The sequence below is a fragment of the Suricata suricatta genome, chromosome 3 (genome assembly GCF_006229205.1).
Source record: "Suricata suricatta isolate VVHF042 chromosome 3, meerkat_22Aug2017_6uvM2_HiC, whole genome shotgun sequence".
In the NCBI taxonomy this organism is placed as follows: Eukaryota; Metazoa; Chordata; class Mammalia; order Carnivora; family Herpestidae; genus Suricata; species Suricata suricatta.
Genome location: NC_043702.1, coordinates 64847192 through 64857909, shown reverse-complemented (window position 1 = coordinate 64857909; position 10718 = coordinate 64847192). Strand labels below are relative to the sequence as shown.

Here is a 10718-nt window from a genome sequence, read left to right as displayed (position 1 = left end):
TCACCTAAGCTGAAGCTGGGCCGCCATGACAGGCCCCACCGTGCCAGGAGGCCAGGGGCCATGGGGTAGGTTTGCCCCGGTCCTTCCCCCACGTGCCTCGTCTTCCACTCCAGCAGCCCTAGACGGGGCGGGGGGAAGGGGTGGATGAGGGAGCAGAGAGTACAGTCAGTGCAGCATAGGAAACTACTGAGATGTTGGAGAATTCTTAGTAAGGCATGGATAGTCTTGAAGGTGTCTTGGGAATTAGAAAAAAAATATTAATTTTCTTGTAATAAGATCAGTCTTCATTTAATGAGCCCCCACTCTGCCTTGTCCTATTCCACCTTAGCGACGGCTTCACAAATGAGATGTTTACCCCATTCTACAGATAAGGAAAGTGGAACTCAATGGCTTGCGCAACAGCACTGAAAATCGGTGCAGTTAAGCTTCCAACTCAGAAAATCCCTTCTCAAAAGCCCAGACTCTGTGAAATAGAACAGTAGTGCCCCCTTCTGTGATCTAGCTTTCCTCCCTTTCAGGTACCAGTGGTCAAACTCCCTCTGGAATAGAGGACCATCCTTTCGTGACACAGTCAGAAAGTAGCTTACTCTCAATGCATACCTCGTTCACCTCACTTCATCTCATCAGGTAGGCATTTTAACATCTCACATCATTACAGAAAGAAGGGTGAATACAGTACAATAAGATTTTGAGAGGCTACATTTACATAACCTTTATTATAGTGTATTACAATTGTTCTATTTTATTATTAGTTATGATTGCTATTCTCTTACTATGCCTAATTTATAAATTAAAATTTATCATCAGTATGTATGTGCATGAAAAAACATAGTAATATAATATAATAGGTAATAATAATATGTATATAATATAGCATATATAATATACATTATAATATGTTATATGTTATATAACATACATATTATGTATATAATGTATAATTACATAATACATTATATACCTAAGCGGTATAGGTGATTCGGGGTGGTATTATCCATGGTTTTAGGTGGAAGTCTTGAAACATTTCTGCAGATAAGGGTGGACTACTGTAATTAGATTATGCTCACTCTCTGAAATTCAGCAATCCTGTTCTGAAATTCTGGGTGCTACTCGATTTCCGTTCTTCCCATAAGTCCCACCATCCCAGTACACGGTTGAGGATTTCCAAATGTTTTACACACTCTTTGTTCTTTGACCAAATTAGGTAACATCTGTCCCTGGCAGCCCTTTCACCAGGTTTTTTTTAACCTCCGCAACCCCTGCCCAGGGAAAGGCAAACACTGCCTCCTGAAGAAGGGGGCAAAAGCCCTCTCCTCCCCACACACATACACCACAACACCAACCACTGCTAAGAGCCAGGGATCACTAACTCCCAGCTTGTGAGGAAACCTGGCGTCCTCTGTGGAGGCAGAAAATCTTTGAGTCGAGGAGCTTATGGAATCCAAGGTCTTTGTTTTTCTGATGTCAAAATGAAGACCCAATAAGAGCAGTATTGGTATGAGTCACAACAGTGAGTGTGGTCCCCAGGCTATTATATACAATGCAGTAGCCGTGGACAGGACAAAACTGTAGTCTCCTGAGGGATAAAAGTAATAATACTAATCATGATGAAAGCTAACATGTATTGATGCTATGTGCCAGGTAAAGCCCTCACTCATTTCCAGTTCCCTCCTGAAGATGGTCTGGATTCTATGTGTGGGTTTTTAAAGAGTTTCATGTACAAGGAAACATACATTGAGGACATTCCAGGAAAATAAAGAAAAGGTTATGAGGACACCTGGGTGGCTCAATGGGTTAAGCATTCGACTTCGGCTCTGGTCATGATCTCCTGGTTTATGAGTTCGGAGCCCACATCAGACTGTCATCTGTCAGCACACAGCCCACTTTGGATCCTCTCTCTGTCTCTTTGCCCCTGTCCCACTCAGGCAGGCCCATGTTCTCTCCTCTCTCTCTCTCAAAAATAAACAAAAAACTTAAAAAAAAAAAAAGAGGTTATGTATCTGCAGATAACTTGAACTAAATACATAAAAGGGGTACCTGGGTGGCTCAGTAAGTTAAGTGTTAGACTTTGGCTTGGGTAATGATTTCACAGTCTGGGAGTTTGAGCCCTGAGTTGGGCTCTGCGCTGACAGCTCTGATAGAGTCTGGAACCTGCTTCAGATTCTGTGTCTCCCTCTCTCTCTCTCTCCGTGTGTGCGCGCGTGGTGTCTCTCAAAAATAAATATTTAAAAATTTTTAAGTTTATTTATTTATTTTTGAGAGAGAGAAAGAGAGAGAGCAGGAACAGGAACAGGAGAGGGGCAGAGAGAAAGAGAGGGAGACACAGCATCAGAAGCAGCTGAAGTTGAATGCTCAACCGACTGAGCCACCCAGGCGCCCCTGAATAAATAAACTTTTTAAAAAAATCATAAAGGGGGCGCCTGGGTGGCTCAGTCGGTTAAGCTTCCGGCTTCGGCTCAGGTCATGATCTCATGGTTGGTGGGTTGGAGCCAGGCGTAGGCTCTGTGCTGACAGCTAGTCAGAGCCTGGAGCCTGTCTTCAGATTCTGTATCTCCCTTTCTCTCTGACCCTCCCCTACTTGCTGTCTCTCAAAAATAAATAAAAAATAAAATAAAATAAATTTTTTAAAAGACATGAAGAAATAACATTTTTTCTTTTCCTTTCCCTCTTTCTCCTCCTCCTCATTCTCCTCCTCTTCCTTCTTCTTCATCATGATCACTATATTCATCTAAAACTCTTGCAGTCAGCCATTTCTCCTCTAAAATGGGATACTTTGAGCATCTAACAGGAGGGTTGAAGTTTATTCCTGCCCTACTTCCAACAACACCCTCCCCTTCTCTCTCTCTCTCTCTCTCTCCCTCTCTCTCTCTCTCTCTCTCTCTCTCTCTCTCTCTCTCTCACTCACACACACACACACACACACACACACACGCAAGCTGTCTTTTTTTTTTTTTTGTGAGAGAAAAGGGTAGGTGGAAACTTTATATCTTTGGAATCACTGGAAATACTATTTCCCAGTAGTGTATCCTGCTCTACTTCCCAGTATAAATGTTTAACCTCAAGGAAGAGTGTTCATTTGTTGGAATGAGATCTCAAATGTGTCTCCCCTCTCTGGGCATTTTCTCATTTAGTGACAATCTAGGGAGTATTCATTTGCAGGTTTTATGTGCCTTCTCTAATCCCCATGGCAAAAATTATAATACCTGCAGTCATTAGGGAAAAGAGCAAAAAGAACAAGTCTCTGAGGAATGAGAACCTAAATAGTTGTGTCTCGTACGTTGGTGTAAAACATTGAATTTGCGCCTAGATACCTTGAGGCTCTGAACCAAGAAGTATTAGAATTAGCTCATTCACATTTGTGAAGAAAGCCAACAAAAGAACTAGTTTTTCTGTCTAAGAGGTTTACAAAAAAAATGATTCTAAATAAAGAACTGTGCAATATAAAAGCAGAATACTATCAGACCTAGTACAGTCAAAGAGAATACAGAGGCATTTTTTTAATCAAAAGGGAAGTTTTTAAAAAGAGAGATTTTTCTTCCCATAACTGACAAAGGTTTCTGAAATGATGAGGCAGATGTGTTGGTACCAAGATTTCTGAAACAGCAAGACAGATACCTTGGTACCTAAGAGCAACTCCTCTCCTGAGTGGCTGTGGTCCTTTTTGACTTGAGCCTGTAAAATTGCAAAGGAAGCAGGTTGCCTCCGGGCCCCTCCCTGACCGGGAGCCTTGTCAGCCCCTTTGCACCTCCCTTTCCTGTTTCTCCCTGGGGATCCTAGCCTTTCTACCCTTCAAGGAAAATGTGTCATCTTTGCTTTACTCTTTCCCTTAGTCATCAAATCAAATTTCTGAGGACTTTATGGCGGGAAAGATAACATACATACAGAGAAGAAGCTCTGAGGCAGAATTGTATGATGCCTCATCACAAGACAGGCACCGATGTCAGGTCAGGAATTGCATTATCAGTTCTCTAAAAGCCCTTCCCTGCAACGGAGATTTTCATGGTAATCAACTCCATAAGTTTGACCGTAAGCATCCACCCCTCAGCACAATAAAGTAGGTTGTCTGTTTTTGACCTTTATATAAGTGGGATCATACTGTATGGCCTTTTCATGCTTGACTTGGTTCTCTTAAAGTATTGCTTACAATATTATTTTTCAAGTAGCTGTAGCTCTTTCATTCTTCTACTGCATGTAAATACCACAGTTTATTTATCCATTCCACGACTGATAAGCATCTGGACTATTTCCAGCTTTTGAGTGTTATTAATGCTGCTGCAGTGGACCCTTTGTGTCCAGGTCTTGATGTACATGTGTATACATTTCTGGGTGGTATACATGCCAGAGTAGCGTTGTGAGGTCCTGGTATGTGTGTGGTTAGCCTTAGTAGATACTGACAGTTTCTCAGATCAGTTCTGCCAACTTCACCACCAGCAGCAGTGCATAAATTTCCCCAGTTCTTCACATCCTTGTGGATTGAAATATTATTAGAATTTTCACAATAGACATTCTGGTTGAGTATACAGCTATATGTCATGGTGAAATTTGACCTTTCCTGATGAATGATGAGTCTGAGTACTTTTTTCAGGTGATTGTTTGCCATTTGGACATCCTCTTTTGATAAGTACCAATTCAAGTTTCTTGCCCATTTTTTATAAATTTTTTTTAAAATTTTTATTTCCAAAGAGAGAAAGAGAACAAGTACACAAGCTGGGAATGGGTGGAGAGAAAGGGAGAGGGAGAGAATTTCAAGCAGTCTCCTCACTGTTAGTGCAGAGCCCAACTTGAGGCTGGATCTCATGAATCGTGAGATCATGACCTGAGCTGAAATCAAGAGTCAGATGCTTAACCGACTGAGCCACCCAGGTGCCCCACTCCTGCCCATTTTTATGTTGTTGTCTTTTTCTTCTTCTTTTATAAAAGTTCTTCATATATTCTAGTGACCAGTTCTTTGTTAGTTTTGTTACGTGTATTTCTCCATTCTGTGTCTTATATTTTATACCTCTTAATAGTATCTTTTGATAAACTGAAGTTCTTAAGTATAATATAGCCATTCTTTTATGATTAGATGTTTATATCCTGTTAGAGTTTTTTGGTATATATTCTAGAAATGTATTGTTTTGCCTTTCACATTTAAATCTGTGATCTACCAAGACATATATTTTTATCCTAGGGTATGAAAATGCGAAGGTGTCAGGGTATAAAGATTATTTTATTTTTTTTTGTATAAACAGGTAATTTTTACAACTTCAGTCATGAAAGGATTATCCTGTCTTCAAAAATTTCCAATGCCTCTTTTGTCATAACTTAATTGTTCACTTATCCATGGATCTTTTTGGGCCTTCTCTACTACTCCACTGGTTTATTTATCAATATTTCTGCCAAAATCTCATTGCCTTAATTACTACAATTAACAAAAATTCTCAATTTTCAGTAAAGCAAAGAATTTCATTTTGCCTTTCAATTTATTATTTTTATAATTAGCTTCACAAGTTTTGCAAAGAGCACAGGTATTAAAAATTTTTTTAAAGTATTTTTAATGTTTATTTGTCTTTGAGAGAGAAAGAGAGAGAGAGAGAGAGAGAGAAAACACAAGCAGGGAGAGGCAGAGAGAGAGAGAGAGAGACACAGGATCTGAAGCAGGCTCCAGGCTCTGACCTGTCAGCACAGAGCCTGATGCGGGGCTCGAACTCACGAACCGTGATATCATGACCTGAGCTGAACTCAGATGTTTAACTGACTGAGCCACCCAGGCGCCCCGAGCTACAGGAATTTTTACTGGATTGCAACAAGTCTGTAAATTGGTTTAGAAAGAAATCATATTTTTATGAGAATAATATTCCCAATGTGTGAAATTTCTATGTCTTTCCATTTGGTTATATCTTTCATTTGTTTCAGTGATGTTTTATGCTTGTCTGCATAAACATTTTGCACATATTGTTAGACGTGCTCTTAGCCATTTGGTATATTTACTAATTTGGGTAACGTTTTTAAATTTGATTTTCTATGATTTGTTGTGCTGAGAAAAACAACTGTTTTTTGTGTATTGATCTTTTTATCCATATAATTACTTTCATGAATTAATTTTAAAAATTTAACTGAAAACATTTTTAGGTTTTCAATATACATGACCACATATTATTTATGAATAGTTACAATTTTATTTATGTCTTCCTAATTTTCATATCTTTTATATCCTTTTCTAGCCTTATCACACTGCTTAGGAATTTAAACACAGTGTTGAATATGAGTGATTATAGCATAGATTTTAGTTTTATTCTTGATCTCAAAGGAGTAAATATTTAAAAAATATTGTCATACTTTTGTCATAGATATTCTTTATCAGATAAGGGTGGAAGGCTCCCTAATACTGCTTTTTGCTAAAAAAAAAATTTACCAAACATAGATATTGAATATTATGAAACAGCTTTTCTACATCTACTGAATTGATGGTTTTCCTCCTTGGTTCTATTAAAGTATATATGTTGATCTTTTTTCAAATTATCAACTAAACTTACACTCATAGAATAAACCCTACTCATTCTTGCTTACGTATTTTTGATGTTTACTGATATTTTGTTTACAGTTTTTGCAACTATGTTCATGAATCAGATTGGGCTCTACTTTTCTTGTAATGTTCTTATGAGGTGTTGGTATATGGTTATAATTACCTCAGAGATAGGAAATAGTTTGTTTTTCTTTCCTTAAAGAATGTATATAACATTGATGTTATTTGTTCCTTCATTATTGATATAATTTACCTGAAAGCCATACGACCCTGTGGTTTCCTTTGTGGGAAAATTTTTTAATAATGACTCAATATCTTTAATATTTGTAAGCTATTCTGAATTCTTATTATTTCTAGTGTTGATTTTGACAAGTAGTATTTTCTATGAATCTATCTTGTTCATATAAATTTTCAAATATTAAAGCAGCAAATTATTCATATTTTTCCTTTTAGCTTTCTAGTACTTAAAAGACTGTTTTCCCTGTTCTTTATTCCTAACATTGAATATTTGTGCCTACTCTTTGTTGTTTTCTTAACTAGACTAGAATTTATCAATTTCAAAGTTTTTCAGGAATAATCTTATTGTTTATTTGCCTTCTATAAGAAACAATGTAGAATAAAAATAAGCAATATAAGCAATACAGTGATTTATTTCTATCTTTCCTGTGTTCCTCCTTCTACTTTCTTTGGTTTTATTGGCTGTTCTTGGTTTTTTCCCTAAATTTTTGACATTAATATGAATAGTTCATTGATGTTTAGCTTTTCATATTTTTTTATATTCACATTTAAAGACATATTTCCTTCTAGGTATGACCATAGTTATACCTGTGAAACTTTAATCAGTTGTATTTCCATTATTATTCAGTTCACAATGTTTATATTTCCATTGTGGTAAAGATCTTTCTAGCTGTCTTTCTATTTTGTTTTTTTCCCTCTAATATATAGCTTAATTACCTTGTAACCGAATATACCCTGTACAATCTCAGTCCTTTGAAATTTGTTGAAACTTGCTTTATGGCTCAGTATATGGTCAATATTTTCAATATTATGTATATGCTTGAAAAGAAGGTGTTCCCTGCAGTCCTTGGATTTACTGTATTACATATATTATATTTATAAGATATATATATACACTGTATTATATATATATAATATGTCAGTTTGCTCAAATATGTCAACCATGTTGTTTAGATTCTCTGTTTTTATACTGATTTTTTATTTGTTCTGTCATTTTCTGAGAGAAGTTATACTACAATCTCCCAACTCTGTGAATTTTTAAATTTATTTTTACTCTGTACGTGCTGTTGTTCCTATGTTTTAAGTCTGTATTTTTAGAAGTCAGTTTTAGTATGTTATTTTGCAGATTTAGAAGGATTAGACCTTCTTGGTAAATCAAAGCAATTAATATTTTGAAATGGCCTCTTTCTCCTCTAATAACTTTTCTGCCTTCAAGTCTTCATCTGACGTTAATACAGTTTAACTGATGCTTTATGGTACATCTCTTCCCCATACTTTTGTCAACATTTTTGTTTAACTTCATTTTTTAGAAATGTCTCTTGTAAATAACGTAGGATTAGGACTTCTTGCGCATTTGGTTTTTTTTCAATCACATGGTCATTGTTCGTAGTTGAAATGTTTAAACATTTTGGGTTAAATCTCTATCCCATTGAGTGCTATCTCCTTATCTAACCATTTCTGTGCCCCTTTGCCCCTGTTTACTTATCTTGGTTTAGACTATTTCATATTAGTTCATCTTTTCTTCTCTGTTTATCCATCCCATCAGCATCATTTTCCACCTGCCCTGGACTGCAGGAAGGTACATAAAGGTGCTTCCTTGCTCTCTGACTTCTGGTTGGTTTTGTTCAATGGAAGGCAGCGGCAGGAGGTCTGTTCTCTTTTTTCCCTGTCTGCCAAGTTGCACAGTTGCTCTCCCGCATACAGGCCACTGATTTTGAAGGTTTTAGCTGACCCTCTTCACAGGATCATATGGAAATTTCAGGCTGGGAGAACTGCACAAATGCTGATACTCTGGCTACTGCTACTATTGTGAGTAACAAACTGTCCTTCGTCTCTGACCCAGGAACCTTGTGCCTTCAGCCAGCATCCTTGAAACTACAGTAGAATAATTTTTCAGCTTGCAAGTCAGTCAAGTAAAGTCTCAGACGCTTCACAGTTCTTGACACAATGGAGTTCTGTACTGTCTCCTTTTGTTGTATTTTGTTTTGTTTAAACTTGTTCACATTTTTATAAAGTGCTCCTTTATTAAACTCTCTTCAAATTACCCAGCTTGAGTATACTGTTTCCTGCTTTATTAAGTTAGAAGTAATGTATATTTTTCTTTTTCTTTTAGTAATTGTATCAGATATTACAACATATATCCTTGATTTACCAAAATATATTTATTTCATTTTGTCATCTTTCCAGACAACGTAAGAATCTTAGAACAACTTATCTCTATTTCTCCTCCTCTCAACTTTTATGCCACTGTTTTGTATACAAATCTCTGCCTGTGTTCATCTGCTTTGTGAGTCCATGGGGCATCGTTAACATCATTTGCACAGTCAATACTCATTTGTTTTTACTCATATATTTACCTTGTTGTTGGTCTGCACTCCATCTGAAATCATCAAACTATAACCTACAGTTTTTTCTACTGACAAGTCCATTGGTGATTATCTGTTTTGTTTGTCTGAAAATGTTTTTGCTTCACCTTCACTTTCTACATATAACAACTATGTTGGGATACAGTTCATATAACATATAATTTACCACTTCAAATTACAATTCAATGGCTTTGAATATATACACAGATCTGTGCAACCAACATTACAGTCAAGTTTAGAACATTTTTATCAACCCCAAAAAGAAACTCATTAGCAGTCACTCTGCATTTTACCCCTGCATCCCAGGTAATCACTAATCTACTTTCTGTCTCTATAGGTTTTTATTATTCTGAACATTTCATGTGAAAGGGATCATACAATATGTGGTCTTTCATGACTGGCTTCATTCACTGAGCATAAGTTTTCAAGATTCACACATGTGAGAGCATGTATCAGCACTCCGTTCCTTTCTAATTGAGGAGTAATGTTCTATCATATGAAGGTACATTTTGTTTACCCATTAATCAGTTGATTGCTGTTTGGATTTTTTCACTTTTTGACTATTGTGAATAGTGCCACAATGAATATTTGTTTACAAGTTTTTGTGTGGATATATGTTTTCATTTCTCTTTGTAACTACAGAGCCATATGAAAACTCCATGTTTAATCACTTAAGGAACTGCCAGAATATTTTCCAAAATGTCTGTACTACTTTACTGTCATACCAAGAATGTGTAGGGTTCCATTTTTTTCCCCATTCTGACTAACACTTGTTATTATCTGTCTTTTCAGTATAGCCATTCCAATGGGTACCATGTAATACCTCATTATGGTTTGGAATTTGTATTTCCCAGAGGGCTAACAATGTTGAACACCCTTTCAGGTGCCTATTAGCCATTTATTTGTCTTCTTTGGTAATATGTGTATTCAGATCCCTTCCCCACTTTTTAATTTAGTTATTTGTCTTTTATTTTTCAGTTATAAAAATTTTTTACATATTCTTCATACAAGTTTGTTGTATTTATGATTTGCAAACATTTTCTTCCATTTTGTGGGTGTCTTTTCACTTCTTTGATTTTATCTTTGAATCACAAAGTTTTTAATTTTAATAAAGTCCAGTTTATTTTTTTATTTTGATACATGTGCTTTGGGTGTCACATCTAAGAAGACCAAGGTCACAAAGATATACTCTTATATTTTCTTCTAAGAGTTACAGAGTTCTTACCTTTATATTAAAGTCTATAATACATTTTTATATATAATGTGAGAAAGGAATCCAACTTCATTATTTTACATTAGTATATCCAGTTGTTTCCAACATTATTTATTGAAAAGATTAATTTTTTTCATTGAAGTGTCTTGGGATCCTTGTCAAAAATTAATTGATCATGAATATGAGGACTTATGTCTGGAATTTTAGTTCTATTTCATTGTTCTACAAGTTTTTCTTATGCCACTACTACACTATTTTTATTATTGTAGATTTATAGTATGTTTTGAAATTGGGAATTGTGAGTCCTCCAAACTTGTTCTTTTTAAAGATTTTTTTAAGCTACTCAGTATCCCTTGAGTTTCCTTTTGAATTTTAAACGCTGCTAGTCAGTTCCTAC

General features: G+C 36.1%; 1 long non-coding RNA gene across 1 annotated transcript; it reads left to right on the top strand.

The window, feature by feature from the left end:
- LOC115287763 lies at positions 1–8790 on the top strand. Its single transcript, XR_003906634.1, has 3 exons — positions 1–65; positions 519–627; positions 8586–8790. It is a non-coding gene; the product is annotated as an uncharacterized LOC115287763 (long non-coding RNA).
- Positions 8791–10718: the final 1928 nt, after the last annotated feature.